Source organism: Epinephelus moara, chromosome 23 (genome assembly GCF_006386435.1).
Source record: "Epinephelus moara isolate mb chromosome 23, YSFRI_EMoa_1.0, whole genome shotgun sequence".
Taxonomy (NCBI): domain Eukaryota; kingdom Metazoa; phylum Chordata; class Actinopteri; order Perciformes; family Serranidae; genus Epinephelus; species Epinephelus moara.
The window spans coordinates 3,849,850-3,859,286 of NC_065528.1; positions in this window are offsets into that span (position 1 = coordinate 3,849,850).

Consider the following 9,437-nt stretch of genomic DNA (forward strand, 5'->3'; position numbering starts at 1 on the left):
TGAATGATTTATTTTGCTGGCACAAAACTATTTTTAGTCGCAAATGCGAGTAAAATGCTTGCATGTAGAGCTCTGTGGAAAACAAATCACTGCAGACAAGTAAAAAGAAATAAATAATAACTTTCACTGCTCAAAGATACTCACATGTCTGGAAAACAAACCACTACAGCAGCATATTGAGTGCCAGGTGGCCAGTGCGCGCATGGACACTCACCCTCTTGCGATTGGACTTTGAACTTATCCCACAGTAGTGGTACGTGAGGCACCGTAGTACTACGGTACTCCACCCTGCAACACTAGTGACACCAGCCAATACTGTATGTAGTTTTTAGATGTGAAAAGTTCTAGACCCATGCAAATTAGTTCCGGAACGCACCAGGGCCTTTTCTGAAAAGATCCTGGTATGCATTCCAGTACGTTCTGGCTCAAATTAATTTTTTATTACAGTATGTTACATTCAGAAATATAAAATATGTATTATGCTATAATGGTCACTACAATATATACATCAATATAACAAAAACAATAACAATAAACAACAAACATGCACAGTTATGTGGATTATATGTTTAATATACATTCAAGAGGTGTTGGTGAGAATAAATGAGTTTACTGACTAATACGAATACAGTCGACCCCATGCGTTGTTATGGATACGTTGTACATAAACCAACTCACCAACAGCTGCATCTCTACTCCAAAGCTGGAGTAGAGATGCATGCCAGAAAAGAAAAACCCACATTTCTGGTCTAAAGGAGGAACACACCTACTTTTTAACATTATGGAAGACTTGTATATCAACAGGTATTTGGATGCGCGCACATATAACACCATGCCCGACCAACTCTGCCAATAGTAGGAAACTGAGGAAATCCTGGCAAAGGGTACATCTATTCCACTTTTCCACATTTTGACGTGTTTGGAGTGTGCTGCATGTAAACAGGAAGTGGAATATTCATTTTCATCAGCCATGTAAACAGCTGAGACAGAATATTGCTTTTTTGTAATAACGGCCAAAACTGGAATATTTTGTGAACGTAAACATTGTCACTGTTGGCTTCTACATGTTTTAACTGGTATAATGGTATAACTGTCAGTTATTCAGGCATACTTTAATGACTGTATAAAACCTATCCCAGCTGGCCACCAATGTCATTAGACATTGATATTTGGTTGAATTTAGGTTAAGACATTGGTGACCAAAATTCAATGTCAAGACAACATTTGATGCCAACGTTAATTTGATTTAGAATACTGGTGACAGATGATGTTGATGTTATTTTGACTGTAAGTTGGTGTTGTTGTACCCCAAATCCAACGTCTTCCAAATGTCTCATATCATCATCATCTTGATGTAGAATACCAGCATTTAGTCGTAAGGTATAGAGAACAAAACCCAACGTTTGCAAAATATCATATTGTTTTACAATGTGAAATTTTGACATCAGACATTTAAATACAGCCAACCCAATTTTCATGTCAGCTAAAATTTAACATCTGTACGATGTAAAAATCCAACATCTTTCTGTCATTTTACCAGTGCCCACTGGGATTAGTAGCCTAAGTGCTTTAAATGAAATCTTGTGATTGTGAGGCTATTAATGTATTTACTCTTCATGTTGTCAGTTTGCCCATTTGTTCCATGACATCAGTCTTTCTTTTAATTGGTTGATGGTGGCTCAAATTGACACACTTTAATTTTTCTGGTTATGAGAACCAGTATATAAACTGGAATAGTACAAATGGTCTCCTTTTCTGTTCCTGTTCAGTGTTGGTAAATGAGGACCCTTGAAAGACAGTAGCACAGACAGACATCCTGAGAACCATGGAGCTTCCATCACATCCATGGACCCTCTGCTTCATGCTGCCTGTGTGATTCCACAGATGCTTGTCAAGTCTGTCCCAGCGATGTGCGCTGAATCTGTTATGGGGGCTTCCTTTGCTCTTAATTTCATTAGCGGGAAGCTTGGCCAACTGAAGAGCACTGGGGATTAATCAGGGGTTAAGTGAGTTTAAAAGATCTGATTGAACAGCTCACAAATTTGAGGCTTCATTTGAAGACAGAAAACTTTCTTCGTCCTTTTCTTCTTTAATTAAGATATCACAGGCATTGACCTTGACTGGCACAGAGGATAAATGAGTGAATTAATTGTGGAGGGAAGGGGATGTGAGCTTTTGGGGGAAAATGTGGGATTTGATGGAAAACTCGTGGGAGAGGGTTGGCTTCAGGACACTGGTGGAAGGGCTGGGAATGAGGCCATGCTCTGTTAGGAATGGTAGGTAGTGGTTTGACAAGGTCAAATACAGAACTTTGATATTTTGATTTGGCATTCTGTGTGGTCAACAGGCTTATAGCTTACAGCTTACAGGACAAATATACTGAAACTCAGAAATAAATTTATAGAAGAGTATAATTTCTTTTTGATGATATTTTATTCAACTACTGGCCAGATTGCCCTAAAATTTGCAATGGATATTTATAACCCCCAAGATGATTGTAATGATTTTAATGACACCTTTAGTGCCATTGCCAAGTCAAATTATCTCTTGACATTTTTGTCTGACAAAGTACATCAAACTGGTTGGAACACGTCAGTAGCATTGAACAAAAACCTTATAAGGTACTGCATTTTTAGCGAGTTAGGTTGCTAACTAGGTTGGCTATGTTAATGAGCAAACTTGCCAATACACAGGAATATTAGCGAGCTAGCTTGCTAAGTCGAAGGCTATGCTAATAAGTAAGCTGTCCACTCACAAAGAGTAAGGATCATAGCATTTTTCTGTCACAAATTCCTGCTTTGAATCCATTTTCCCTCCTTTTTTCCATGTCGATCCTGGATAGATTTGGTTAGGTTTTTCCAGTACCGTTGTTGTGCCAACAATTTCCCCCTGACGCCGCTGGTTGCTGTTAAACAATAACGGCAACCAACAAAAAATTGCTTTTTTGACGATGCCTGATGCCAGAAGTCTCTGACCAAGCACTCAGACCAAGCTGGTTTTGGATGACTTTGATGTGAGACTGGGTTTGGTGGGCAGTCGGGGCTGAGGTTGCCGCTGGCTGGATTTGGGTTGCTGCTGCCACTGAATGGATGTCCCTCTCTGGAGCTGCTGCCCACTCTGCTCATGGTGAAGTGGTCTGTAGGAGCGGGGAGCAAGGTGGAGGACATATTGTCATTCAAGACTCTAGCTAACGCTGGCTACATAAACCTGGACTTGAGGCTGCAGCTGTGAGCCTTTAGCTCCTGTTAGTAAAGGGCTAAACTATTAGCAACATTTTCTCTTTATCTCTGAAAGGCTCTGCATTTTTTGACACGTGTTTTGTTTCATTTATTGTCAGATTCTCTTTTAGACGCTCCTTTTTGCTAAGTCCGTCTTCCTCTTTGGGTCCAAGTAAGCAGTAGTTGCCAGTGCTAGAAAAGCAACTTTCTCTGCAGAATTCTCTGCCATTGAATCAGGCTTTCACTGAAGGGATGTACACGTGTATCTGCATTTGTAGAACAGCGAATAGGAACGCCCTCTCTCTGTGACTGGCCAAAGTGTCCCATCACAGACTAGATTTTATAAAGCCTGAAAACAGATCCAAGAGGAAGTGCAGAAGTCTATTTTTTCTTTCAGTATATTGAATTACAGTATACTCAAAGGTTATTACGAGGTTTTTGCCCAATGATGATAAAATGAAACAGTCTGCCCCAGCTTTAATTAGCCCTTCGTCACTGCTGGTAGAGCAGCCTCAAGGAGCTAAAAGCTTGTTGCCTCTCGTTTTAATTTGTGCTGCCGGAACTTTTTCCGATGTTACTTTAGTGGCAGGTGTCAAATATAATTCATATCTGTAAGCCGCACAAATGTTTGGCCCACAGGTGTGTGATTTATTGAGAGGGAAACAGTTCATGATGCCATCTCTGATGTTAAAAAATGATGCAAACTGGTCGATGACTTTGCAGCAAAATAGTTTTTGTTTCCACCTGGGAGATAAAAAACTCCCCCTCTGTGTGAGGTGTGTAAGCAGGAATGATGGAGTGAGCATCTGTAGTCTGCTCTTGATGGATTAGCTCCACTTACGTAAAGGCATGTAGATCATCTCAAATCTGGACCATCGGTCAGCACGCTGCCACTTGATAAGACGGAGGCACGGAGGCTGGAACTTGATTCTGCTTGATTGATTCCCTGGGCCATCCATAAAGATCCCTATCACGCACATGCGTGCACGTGCGCGCACACACACACACACACACACACACACACACACACACACGGAGCCAAGAAGTAGACTGCTGTAGGATCATTAAACGTCTAGTAGGTATGCTTTAAACAAACTAGCTGTGTGCCTGCCTGTTCTGAATGTCCACATAAGGCAGGGTGGAAAGCCTGCTGTCAGAATGTCCTCCTGGCTGCATGTCACCATGTCCTCCTGTGTGTCTGTCCAATAACTCTGTGTTCAATGTGTCTGTTAAACTTATTAATATGAAAAGTGGAACATTTTTTTTAATGAATACAGACAATATGTGTAATGATCATGAAATGATATGAGATTTGTCAAACACAGCTTATTAAAGACATATTTACATATATTAGGTGGTATTATCTGTCACACAGGGAACTTGCACACATCTCACCTACATTTAACTGCCGAGTTGTCCACCAAAATCGCAAACATCAGCACTATCGTTGATGACAGAAGGTGATTCCTGCACTCTCGTGAGGTGCCACTTCCTGCAACCAGTAGCTTTCTAGAAGAAGTCCTACCTAACCTGACAGATGCATATTTGACACAGTAGCTGAGTAGTTTATTATCAGTCAATCAATCAAACATTTATTTGCCACGTGGAATTATACAAGGTACAACTCCAGGGAAATTTGGTCCCATCAGCTACTTTTACTTGCACAGTGATTTAATCCTATTGTACGTCTTCTTTCATGTTGGCTGCTGCTTTATAATTGTCCATGTTTCCGGATGGTTCTGGTAATCCATGGTTTCTGGTTGTGGAATGATTTAACTATTGACACATCCCAACCTCAACAAGACAGCAGCTTGGCCGCTTATCCCAAACATGGGAAGCGTAGCACTGCAGCCGCCTCTGAATGGCCAATAGCTGTGATGCACAGCAGTAACAGGACAGCACCTCGCAATCCCATTGTCACACCAGTCTTTATTCACCATAAAGCACACTCTTCTCATTCTCTCTACTTAGTCCTCTGCTCTGTTGGATCGGCATATGGAAAAAGAGCCTCCTGGTTGAATGGTGCTTTCCAGGATTTAGACAAGTTTCGGTGAATCAAAGGATAATTCAGTTCCCGACATCCTGTTGGAAACTGATGCAGAGGTCGTCCAGTTTATTATCCAACGCCTGAACAATGGCTAGCAGGATGCTAGTTAAGCTGGTGCATTCTTCTCCATCTTTTCTCGATGTTTATTGATGTTTACATTTGAAACCCTCAAGCTGGCTAGCTAGCTAGCGAGAGTATGCAGACTGGTGAGTTGATGTCCTCATCTGATGAGTGACTCGCAGCCACATGTCACCACCATCAAACGCCATCCACAGAAACCATCAACAAGATTTGCGTCCACTCCTATATCATCAAATGTAGCTGTTGAAGTATTGAAGTATTAAAATAAACCCTGAATGACTCAAATGTAATGCTTGCATTTCATGTAACATTCGGGGGTCGCACAAAATGTTTCTGAGGGCAACCACTGGCCTGTGGGCTGCATTTTGAGCAACAGTGATTATGACTGAGGAAACTGCCAATCACAACACCCTCTGGCCTGATTGTCATGACTGACAGAAACAGGAGGATGCTATTGTAGAATATTAAAAACACACATTGAAAAAGTGACTTTGAAATAAAACCTGCCGGAAATAAATCAGCTGCAGTAAACTCTAGTAAAAACATTAGATTGGTTCAATATTTCTGGGAAACAGATTTCTTTCTGCAGTTATTCTTATGATTTATAATTATGTCTTTTTATTGATTTAGTATTGCACTATATACATGGATAGGATGAGTTTTGTTTCTAATGCTCAGCACTGATAATATTTTCATCTCAATCTTTTATCATAGCAAAATGAAAAATAAAAAACTGTGAAATTGACACAGGCTGGGGAGAGGACTGTCTGGGCTTCTTTGCTGAGGCTGCTGCCCCCGAGACCCAGACCCGGATAAGCGGAGGACGACGAGTACGAGTACGAGTACGAGTAAGAGTACAAAAATTGAAATAGCTTGTGAGACCTGTGTTATTTGTTAAAATTAAAACGACAAAACAAAAGTGATGTTTAGGTAAAGATATATATTTTGCTATTACCCAACACAGAGCTTACTACATTTTAGAATCTGAGACATGATTTTTTAGTTACATTTTTAGATCATCAGAACTCCTCTGATCAGTGGTGGATCTTCCAAATCAACCAAAATGTTTATTTACACTAAGCCTCACGTTATGTACATGAAATCAGACAACACTGACCAAATGCTGCTTTATTTGGTTGGTTTTTAGCCACCTTAAAAAAGGCCCACCAAAAACATTAATATCACTTTAAGCGTATGCTATATTTAGAATATTTTCACCACTTTACCCTGCTGTCAGACAGCCTTTTCCGATGGGGAAATGAAGCCATTTTGCTGCAGCCCCGTACACAGCAGTACATTGTTCAGCTTCTGTGCTGGTACATTTGGTTCATCAAAGATAATGGCAAAGCAAGAAAGTATATAAAATAAGCACAGTAGAAACACTAGATGGGTCGGACCACAGTGTTTAACTATTAACTCAACACGTTACAGTTACGGCTTAAAATGACAACAGATAAAAAGCAAGTTTGCCTATTTCACATATCTCCGCAATTGAAATCAATTGCCACTTGTCTACCCAGAAGTGATTGTTGTTGTTATGATGATGTTCTGATCTAGACACGACATAGGTGGCTGTTTAGGGTGCTGCTGAGAGTGGTGTGCCAAAATCGTGACTCCATTTTTTCAACCTGATCTCACTCAGAAGTCGTGGAAGACCAATGCTTGGTCAGTGACTTCCAGCGTCAGACACCAATGAACAAAGACGTCCTTTCATGTCAGCATGATACAGCCCAGTTGCTGTTATTGTTTAATGGGGGCATCAGGGGTAAAGGCGGTGAGACAACAACTAAAGTTAAGGCAGCAGAAGTTTGACTAGGGCAGGTAGGAGAGGTGGTGGATGGGTCCAACAATCACCAACCTTCATCCGGGAGGCCGGTGTTTGCCTCCCACCTGAGTGTAAAGCCAAACCCTATTCTTTTGTCCTAAACCCAACCACGTGTGTTGTTGAAGGAAAAAAACATAAATTTGCAGTGTTGTACCGACATAGTGCATTTAATGTGAAAGAGACTGTATGCAAAGTGTACATTTCCTGTGAAAGCAGAAGTGTATTTTGACAACAGACAATGCATGTAACAGGCTGAAGGTGACATGGTGTCCCACAACGTCAACAGCCAACACACCTATAGGGTACACTGCGCGTCATATTTCGACATGAAAAGTCCATGACCAAATGATAATATGTGACAAGGTTGGAGTGAAAATGTGTTGATAAGGACAGCATTATAGCAAGAGATCATATTAAATTAAATTAAAAGGAAAAGCCACTGAGGATGAAGTTCAAAAGAAAAAAAAGTATAGCAGAGGAAGAGGACAAAATTATGCTACGTTCTGTCATTATTTGTTTCCACATTATTGTTTGTTATCTAAGTTGTTTATTTGTGTTGGTTTCTCATTAGGGTCTTGTTCTAGTTTGTAATGAAAAAAAAAAAGCCTAATAATAACAGGGGAAGTTTGCCTATGGTGCTGAATTTGCTAGTTACGGCACTGTCTCTGACTTTCCGACGGCCACACACATTAAGAGCCGCTGCAGTGGACAACTTGAGGTTGATGTTTGATGTGAATTGGATAGTGTGTTATTCAACAGTGTAAAGGTCTTTTTTCAGAGGTTCCCATTGGTTTGGATAAACCCCCAGCAGCAGCTGGGGCTGAATTTGTCACCGGGCGGTGATCCAGTCGCTCACACCTGACAAATCGGCTTGCTCAGATTGATTGGTTTCCTGTTGTTTAATTCATCAGTGTTTCTTTAGCCTGAAGCAGGTATAAGAAACAACACTTTCTGAGCCACCAACGGCCCACACACAGTTTATGATGAAGAAAAAATGGCCTGGCAGGGGACAGTGTCAGTAATGGCCGGACTATCCATTATGAGTCACAGTTCTAATTTGTCATGCTGTTTGTGGCTGCAGAAGACACACCATGTGCATGCTTTTATTAATATCCCAGGATGCAGCTCTGCTATTGACCAATATTTATCACGTCCAGTGGGTGAAGTATCATTTTACATTTAGTCAAACACAATAAGAAAAATATATCATGACATGAATGTTATTTGTAGATGCTGTTATAAATAGCATCTAAAAACATGCTAATCAGAGATGATGCAGAATACACTGACTAGCTGGTGAAACTTTTCTGCAAGTGCCATGTTTGAGACTAGCATAGGAAACTGTGTTGAAAATACTTAAAAGGAGGGCATTCATTTTTAGAATTTGAATTTAACCTCCTGACAGCCCAGATGTTATTTGGTGGGCTATACAAATATAGGCCCTATAATTTCTCCTGACTGTATGGGATTAGTAGGACCTGATAAGTATAAGAAACTAAGCATTGTCTTTGAACAATAAGAAGTTTAAAACAAATGATGTCCTGATATGAGGACAATAGGTTTACTTTTAATGGTTACATGAGGTGACTACAAGTGTGTAATTAAGTATAAAACAGTTTATTTCAATGCCTAAACATGCCTGTGCAAAAACAAAATTACAAAATAATGCAAAATGTGTTCAGTGTTTTGTGTTGGGTTCACTGTTCAAGTCTAAAACTGTTCAAAACTGTTCATTTCACTGCCCCCCAATAATTGTTTGCTTCAGCTCAACAGTCAAAATAATGCCCGTTTATTACCAAAATGCAAATAAACAACCTAGCTAACAATAAGAAATAAGATTAAAATATCTGCTAATTTTCTTTCAGTAACATGTTGTATGTGTTAAAATAATCATATAAATCAATAATCAATAAAAAAAAAGAATAAACAATAAAATAATATATGACATTGTAAAATAATAACACAATATATCAATTAACTTTCAAATCGAACTAAGAATGCACCACTTTTAAAGTTCTGGGCCAATACTGATACCAATGTTTAAAATGACAATTTGGTGAAAAGCTGACAATGATGTTTTTCTATTGGTATTTCTTTTGTTTTTTGTAATTTACACAGAAATGAACACTTTTAAAGTCATTCAGTCCTTCATCACACTACCTTTGACTACCTATTACTCAGCATTAATAGAAGACAACCCCAGGTTTCTTTTCAGCACTGTAGCCAGGCTGACTGAGAGTCAAAGCTCTATTGAGCCTTGTATTCC